This window comes from Lathamus discolor, chromosome 1, assembly GCF_037157495.1.
Source record: "Lathamus discolor isolate bLatDis1 chromosome 1, bLatDis1.hap1, whole genome shotgun sequence".
In the NCBI taxonomy this organism is placed as follows: Eukaryota; Metazoa; Chordata; class Aves; order Psittaciformes; family Psittacidae; genus Lathamus; species Lathamus discolor.
Genome location: NC_088884.1, coordinates 126,806,216 through 126,813,672, shown reverse-complemented (window position 1 = coordinate 126,813,672; position 7,457 = coordinate 126,806,216). Strand labels below are relative to the sequence as shown.

Genomic DNA, 7,457 nt, shown 5'->3' with positions numbered 1-7,457 from the left:
ACACAAGCATGCATACACACACATACGTATACATATTGGAAGGCTTAGAAATGCTGAAAAGACAGGGAATGTAGTGAAAAAGTAACAAGATGTGTCACATCAACATGACCCGCGCTGGGGCCTTGGGACACTCTTCATGTATTCATTGCTCTGTTTTCTCTCGCTGTGTAAGCCTGCCCCAGCACTCCTCGCAACCTCACACACGCTTAGATTCTCAATTACTGCCTGTCTGAACCCCGCATTAAATACCAACGAGATCTTCTGTAAAAGACATGTTGATAATATTTTGAAAGGTGCTAATGCCTGTAGGGGAGCGTAGACGGCAGTCCTCTTTCAGGTTTCTTCCTCGAAGCGCCCACACTTGAACGCTATTGAAGTCTCCCCGCTCTCGGTTTTATGAATCAGCTTCAGTTCCGAAGAAACGGGGTTCAACTTCGCAGCTAGCTGCCTGCAGCCTGCGGAACTCGGACTGTCCTCGGGACATGTCTGCTCCGTCCTCGCTCTGCGACCCCACCAGCTGCGGCACCGCACATCCCTGTCCCTGCGGCTGCTGAGAGTGGCGGCTGTATACAGACAGACAGACACACATATATATATATACATATGTATACACACACACTTGGAAGGAGATCAAAATAATCTTTTGGGGAATACCTAATAAAAAAAATGGAGTATTGTCTTTTCTTAGAGGGAAGAAAGAAAGAAAAAAAAAAGGGGAAAAAATGAGAAGCAGAAAAACAAAGCGTTGACTTTGTAAAATATGTTCTGCGTGGTGATGTAAAATATTTATTTTTGTTGTCGCATTTACACCCAATGTTTTGGTCACGGCTGGGTTTCCCTGCAGGTCTGAGGAGGTATATGACTTTCAGTTCTCAGTTTTCCGGCTTCTTCGGTTATTTTCCTGAAAAGAAGAGTAAAGACTTTTATTTCTTTATTTCTCCTTTTTCTTTCTTTTTTTGCCGGCTAAAGTGAAGCAAATAAACTTTTTGCGTATCCACCGGCCGATTGTATCATCTGCAAGAACAAATTACAGTACGGCCGCGCATTTCTAGTAAAGCCTCCTGCCTTCTGTTTATGTTATGCCATTTCTGTTTGTAATTATTTTTATTTTAATTTTATGTCATTTTTAACAGAAGCCAGACCGTTTTTCCCCCCGCGTTTTGTACACAATGCTCTCTTTCTCGATAAGATGTTCTTTCCTATCTTTTCGGGTTTTCTTTTAAAAATGTTTATAGTTCCCCACGAGCAAGTCTCCAATATTTCTCTCTTGTATTTTAAGGACTTGTCCCTGTCTTGCTTTATTTGTTTGTGTGAAATTTAGTTTGAAAGGAGATCAGAGAGAGCAGGAGGGGTTTGTAATAAGAGAATGACCAAGTGACCTAAAGGCTGATTATATGTCATTAACTGGAGACTTGGTGTATCCAAATTACCAAAAAGACCTCACTCAGCCAGCTCAATTACACCGAAATACGCATACAGGAATTGCGGGACGCGCTGATGCTTCTAACAAGTGTGCAGCAGCCGACGTTTGCCGGAGTCAGCTGCGGAGTCCGCAGGCGAGCCCGTGGGCTTCAGCCGGCCTCGGGCCAGCGGGAGCGGGCGCGGTGCAGCAGATCCACGGGGCGGGGGCACCGGCGGGACGACACCGGCAGTCGGGGGGTGCGGGTGGCGGGGCCAAATTGCAGTTAATTGTCAGTGCTCCGGAGGGGTCTTTTCTTCTTTCTTTTTTGTTTTTTGTTTTTTTTTTGGTTTTTTTCTTAAGCCAAGCGAGGTTCTCTTTGATCTATGAAACTGCTTAAACCCCAGCCTTGTTAAACACAGGCTTTACATGGAAAATGACAATAGAAATGTTGGTTTTTGTTAGCCTACACCCAAAAGGATGCCAGCCTAACCTCTGCTTCCTCCAGCGCCTGAAATTCAGATGCTGGAAGACAACATTTTTATTAATGAAGGCAATTACATCCGCGAGCTATTTCATCAGCGTCGAGCTCAAGAGTGACTGAAGATGCTCTTTCCCATGAATGCAAACAATATTACGTGAAAAAAGCACGTGCCTGTCTGTATACAAATGCGTCCGTCTTTATACATGTGTATGCATATAGTAGAGGTATGACAAACAGTCAATAGAGACAACTGTGTGTTCACTGAAAATTTTTATAAGGTTTTTATTATTGTTCCTCTGACAGAGAAGGGCTCTTGCTTGCAGTTCTTTGAGTTTTTCTTCTATTTGTGTGATCCCTGTCTAGGGTCTAAATGTAACTCTGGATCCTCGGTCACAAATATAAGCAATCCTCGAATAATTGCTTACACATGCAGTGGTAAAACGCGTAGGGTCCCGAGCTTACCACCAATCACTGAGACTCACAAAATGGTCAGTGTCTTGGGGTTTCCTCATCTCTGATCTTTTTTCTTCCCTTTCTTTTTTTTTTTTTCTTTTTTTTTTTTTCTTTAATACATACGTACACGCACACAACGGCTGTGAGATTCTCATGCCTGAAATATGTGGGGTGTTCATAACCGAGAATAGTAAAGTAAATCAGGGTTCCTCCACCTCCAATGGCAGCAATCAATTCGGGCCTGCTGGGCCCAATTCTGCCCTCTGCCCTGGACGTTGAAATCCAGAGTCTGTGAGCGCAGAGGAGGGTGCAAGGAGGCCCATTAGGCACAAGTCCTTTTCATTAACCTGCACTGACAGGTTGACCTTCAAATGATATTTCTCCAGTGCCTCTTTACAAAACCCATTTTCTTGCTGGTTTATGTTCTTCTGCGAACCTCTAAGCGATGGCCCAGGGACAGGATATGTTGCATCCCTGGGACACAGGCTGCTTCGACGCCCCAAAATCCACCTGAGAACGATACCTCTTCTAGATACGTTTGGTCCCGGGTCAATGACATCATGCACTCTATAAATCCAAACGCGTCGTGTCTTTTCCAGCCGTGCACCGGGCGGCTGGGCGATGTGGTAGGCAGCCGGGAGGAAGGAGGAAGGAGAGGCACCCTGCAGCCCGCAGTTACCGGGAGAAAACCGTCTGGGTGACCGTCCAGCCAGGTCTGCGTCTCAGGTGCAAGGCCCGGGGTGCCCCTAGGGTGCTTTTGTGGGTCTGGTTGTTTCTTTGCTTTGGTGAAAGCTCGGGAGCGCAGGGAGGACCCGGCGCAGCTGCCCTCAGAGGGACGCGTGGATCCGTGCCCGGTACCGGACTCCCCGGCGCTGGCGCGGCTCCAGCCGGTCCCTCCGTTGCCCTGTTCCGGGCGGCTTCCATTCCCCTAGTCCTGCCCCCGTCGGCATCGGACGCCCCTCGAAAAGAACGTGCAGAAAAGGGGCAAACGAACGTGAAGCTAGCTGCCCAGGCACAGGCCGGGTGCCCCTGGTCTGCTGTTCAAAGGCCCAGCCTGATGAGGCTGCAGCTCTCCAGCAGTCAACCCGGGAGTCCCCTGCAGACGCGGGCTTCCGACCACCCAGCGTCGGCACCAGTTCCCCGTTTCTATACGATATCGACCGATTCAGAGAAATTAGCTTAATTTGCAATTTAGCTTAATTCACACAGGCTTGGGGAGGGGGTGGAAGCACAGCTCTATTGTTCTGTTATCCCAAATTCCACCCTGCCCTTGGCCCGAAGGAGAGAAGTGACCTGGCGATAAGCGGCCCGGCGGCGGCTCAGCGCCGGGACAGGGCAGCGGGTGGCCCCGGCGGCGCGGCCGGGCTGGTGCCGCTGAGCGGCCTCCCTCCCCGCCGCCCCCGCCCCGCGGACGCCGCGGGGCACCCAAGGGGGCACGGGCAACCCCATCCTCACATTCAGGTCCGCGGAGGACTGCCGTGCTGGAGAGCCAAAACAGCGGGGCAGAAGCAGCCGTACAGCCCCCCACATACACATACCCCAAGACAAAATAAAATTAAAGAAAAGAAAAAAAAAAGGGGGGGGTAAGGAAAGGGAAAACCAGCCTCGGCACAGTCGCCACCAAAATTCCTTAATTAGAGCGAGCTAGGAAAGTCCTGTCTGGCAGCAGAGCCCAGATAAATCGCCGCCTAACATGCAACCGTTTTGGTAGGGAAAGAAGTGACATAAGGCTGGAGCTGCTTTTTTTGGTTGGTTGGTTTGATTTCTTCTTCTTCTCCCCCCCCCCCCCCCTTTTTTGCCCCGCAAATGTAAAACAAAATTGTGCACCAAAAAAAAATCAAATTAATAAATGGTTGATAGGCAAAACCCTGATGCGTTTTAGCGGACTGCTGATTCGGAGAAAACTCCAGGAACAAACTTGACATCAAAACCTATGGGTTTTTTAAAGGTACTTTGGTCTGCAGCGGTTTCCAGCGCGTGGATCAAACAGAAAAGGCTATAACCCCTGATCTGGCAGCCTGATTAGTTAAAAGCTAAGGGAGGACACAAGTGCTGTATTTGTTCTAAAACTCTCTTTGCAAAATACAGAAACAACTGTTGGGGAATAGGAGGAAAAAAGTATATAATATCCTGCTGGATGCTTTATCTAAAGACCCTCTTTCTCCAAAGCTAATGAAGCAATAACGATGCTCGCTTTGGAGACTGGTGTTCTGATCGATATCTCCTGTATCTTTTATTACTTTTTCTCTGCCTCATGTTTTCCGTTTCCTTCATCATTTGAGATGTTATCGGGGTGGCCGTAGAGGCTTGCCACAGAGATTGTCATGGCTGCAGCTCAGCCTGCAGTATATCGGAAAGCTCCTACACAAATAAGAGTGCAGAGAAACACAACCCCGTTTGCAAGCCAATATACCTTTCCGGCCTTGGCAATGCCCTCTTCTTCTTCGCATCCAGGAAAACACGGCTGCAAAATAAAAGTGGAGACCCTCTGCATGAAGCGGGCGGGTTCCCAGGCTGCTCCCCTCGGCCGCCGCAGCCCGAGCGGCTGGGGGTGCCCGGGACCTCTCCGAAATACCCAAATCTGCGCGGGAGACACGCTATCTCCTTAGGATAATACAATTTATAAGAGTGAGTGTGTGCATGCATAGACACAGATATCCATCAGTTATTTCAGTTACAAGCATGTGTGTGTACGCATAAGATCTATGTGTGTATACATCGGTTCTACATCTGGACTACTTTTTCACTTTCGTACGCAGTTTACACCCAGGCGCACACGCATATGTGTATATACGTCTGCTTTCCTGCTCGCTGTGCACATCCCCGTCGCTGGGTCCAGCTCTGCGCTCCCCGTCCTGCAGAAATGTGGGGCCAGCCCCCGGCTTCGCCCTCGGTGTTTTCCTGCCGAGACCATCTCCCCGGTACCGCAGTTAACTGCTCCGAGACGGGCGGTCTCCTCTGCTGCGGCTGCCGCCTGCCCGCAGAGCTTTCTCCGCCAGAGCCCGCAGACCTTACCGCAGAGCCCCCGGGCCCTAGTAGGCCCCCGCGGCCCGCTGCTAGTACCGGCAGCCGCCATCGGCAGTCCCCCGCCGCACCGGGACCGCTCGGGCTCAGCTCATCTTTTCTGCCCAGGCATAGAGTCGATTCCCCTCTGAGAAGCTTTTCTGCACCCTTCTCTCCCCCTAAACCTCCAATGCTTCCCCCCAAGGCATCCCACAGCCCCTTCAGTGGGGCCGGAGAGAGAGCTGAGCTGCTGCAGAGATCGGACGTGCGGATCTGGCTGCCTTTTTTCTCAGACTCCTCCATCTCTATCTTTCTTTCTTTTAATTTATGACCTCTCAGCTCCTGTTGACACAGTTTTCCACACTGCCTATATTGTAGGATTGCATTGTAATACACGCCAAATCAGCCTAGCCGTCAGCCAGCGCACATAAGGGTGGGTATCTGATATTTCGCAGCTATTTAGGAACGCTCGGCTCCATTTGAAGATGACAACAATTCGCCTCGCCTCCAAGTTATTCATGAATTACAGCTTGAGATCCGTTTTCCTTTTGTAACCTCTTCAAACTTACCAAAGCAAAACACCTCAACAGCTACGGGAGATTTCCTCCTGGCCTGGCCGTTAAACAAATATTTAACTATTCCTTTTCGATAACTAAACTTGCAGATGCTGGTCTTTTTATTTTTTTTTTTTATTTTTTTTAGTGCAGAAGCAGGAATGCGGCGAAATGTTTATACCTTTGTTAGTAAAAGCTAGAAAATTAGCCCTGAACATGCTGTAAAAAAATATTCGGTTACTTACCCATCAGACCAGTTAAAGGAGCTTGAAACCTGTTGCCGGAGCCGTTCTCTGGGTGAGCGCAGGTCGGGGTGCGTAGGAGCAGGCAGCGGGCTGGAAAATAATCAGTCAGGTTCGGGTTTATTGTTAATGTCTCCAAGCAATTCTTTCTGGAGGAAGCTACTGTCCCTGGCCAAACCCGGAGTTCTCCGCTCCCTCGGTCGCGGGGAGGGTGACAGACAAGGCAGAGAAGCTCAGTCTCCCTCCCCGCGGTAACTAGCCATCTCTTTGTGGATATTAACCGGCCGTAAAGGTACAAGCCGGATCGCAGCTGGGGCATTGCCTGTCGCAGCCGGGCTATCCAAGCAGTGCCCCCCGAAGCCGGTTTTATTTGCTCCTCGACTGCACCGGCACAAAGCGCTTTGTAGAGCAACCTCGGAGCGTATCGAGCTCTCACACATACTTTTTTTGCCAATAAATTCCTTGGATCCATACTGTACCTGGTTTGAGATTGTCCGAAATTTAAGTTTTAATGCGTTTGTTGGGGTTTTGGTTGTTATTGTTTTGGGTTTGGGTTTTTTGGTTAATTTTTTTTTTTTTAATGCAGATTTTACAGTAAGGCATCTGCTAAACACTTGCATTAACCTCTGCCTCCATGATAATTTTTCCCCCCTTGTTTTAATTACATTATGGATGCGGAGGGGCAGCCAATCCTAAAAGAGGAGCTCGGCAATTAGCAGAGTGAACATCAAAAAGTTTTATTGAGGAGGGCGGCGGGCCCCGCCCCAGCCGCCAGCCATTGGCGGCTGCGGCTTCTGACGACATATATTAACCCGAGCGGCCCTAAACATGTAGCTGTTCATGGAGATCGTCCCGGGGAGCCCTGCCCGTGCCCCGCGCCGCGCCGAGCCCCGCCGCCACCTCCTCCCACCGCCGCCGCCAGCCCCGCGCCCGGCCGAGCTGCGCGGATGCCCCAGAGTAGCGCCGGGGCGCTGATCCCCGTGGAGCGGCGGGCAGGGATGCCCGCGCCCTCCCGGCACTGACGGCCCCTCCGCCGCGCAGGGCAGAGGGGAGCGACGCGCGCCCGCCCTGAGCCGGGGGCGCATGGAGGGGGGCCGCTTGTAAGTACCACCCGCCCGGGCAGCGGCGGACTTGGCTTGAGCGGAGGGCAGCAAGAGGCCAGGAAGATCCCGGGCTGGGAAGCCAAGCCATTTTTTTTTCGGTCGACTTCTCTCCATAGCGGTTGTGTTGGTGGTTTGGTTTTTTTTTTTCCTGTGCGCGCTTCCTTGAAGACCCGGCCCCGGGCGAGGAGGAGGTGGAGGCACAACGCATGAGCGGCAGCG

At 50.8% G+C, this 7,457-nt stretch overlaps 1 long non-coding RNA gene across 1 annotated transcript; it reads right to left on the bottom strand.

The window, feature by feature from the left end:
- Positions 1-745: 745 nt before the first annotated feature.
- Positions 746-6,850, bottom strand: LOC136007355 (uncharacterized). The gene is made up of 3 exons (XR_010609652.1): positions 6,615-6,850; positions 6,139-6,228; positions 746-901 (listed from the first exon to the last, which is right to left on the bottom strand). It is a non-coding gene; the product is annotated as an uncharacterized LOC136007355 (long non-coding RNA).
- Positions 6,851-7,457: the final 607 nt, after the last annotated feature.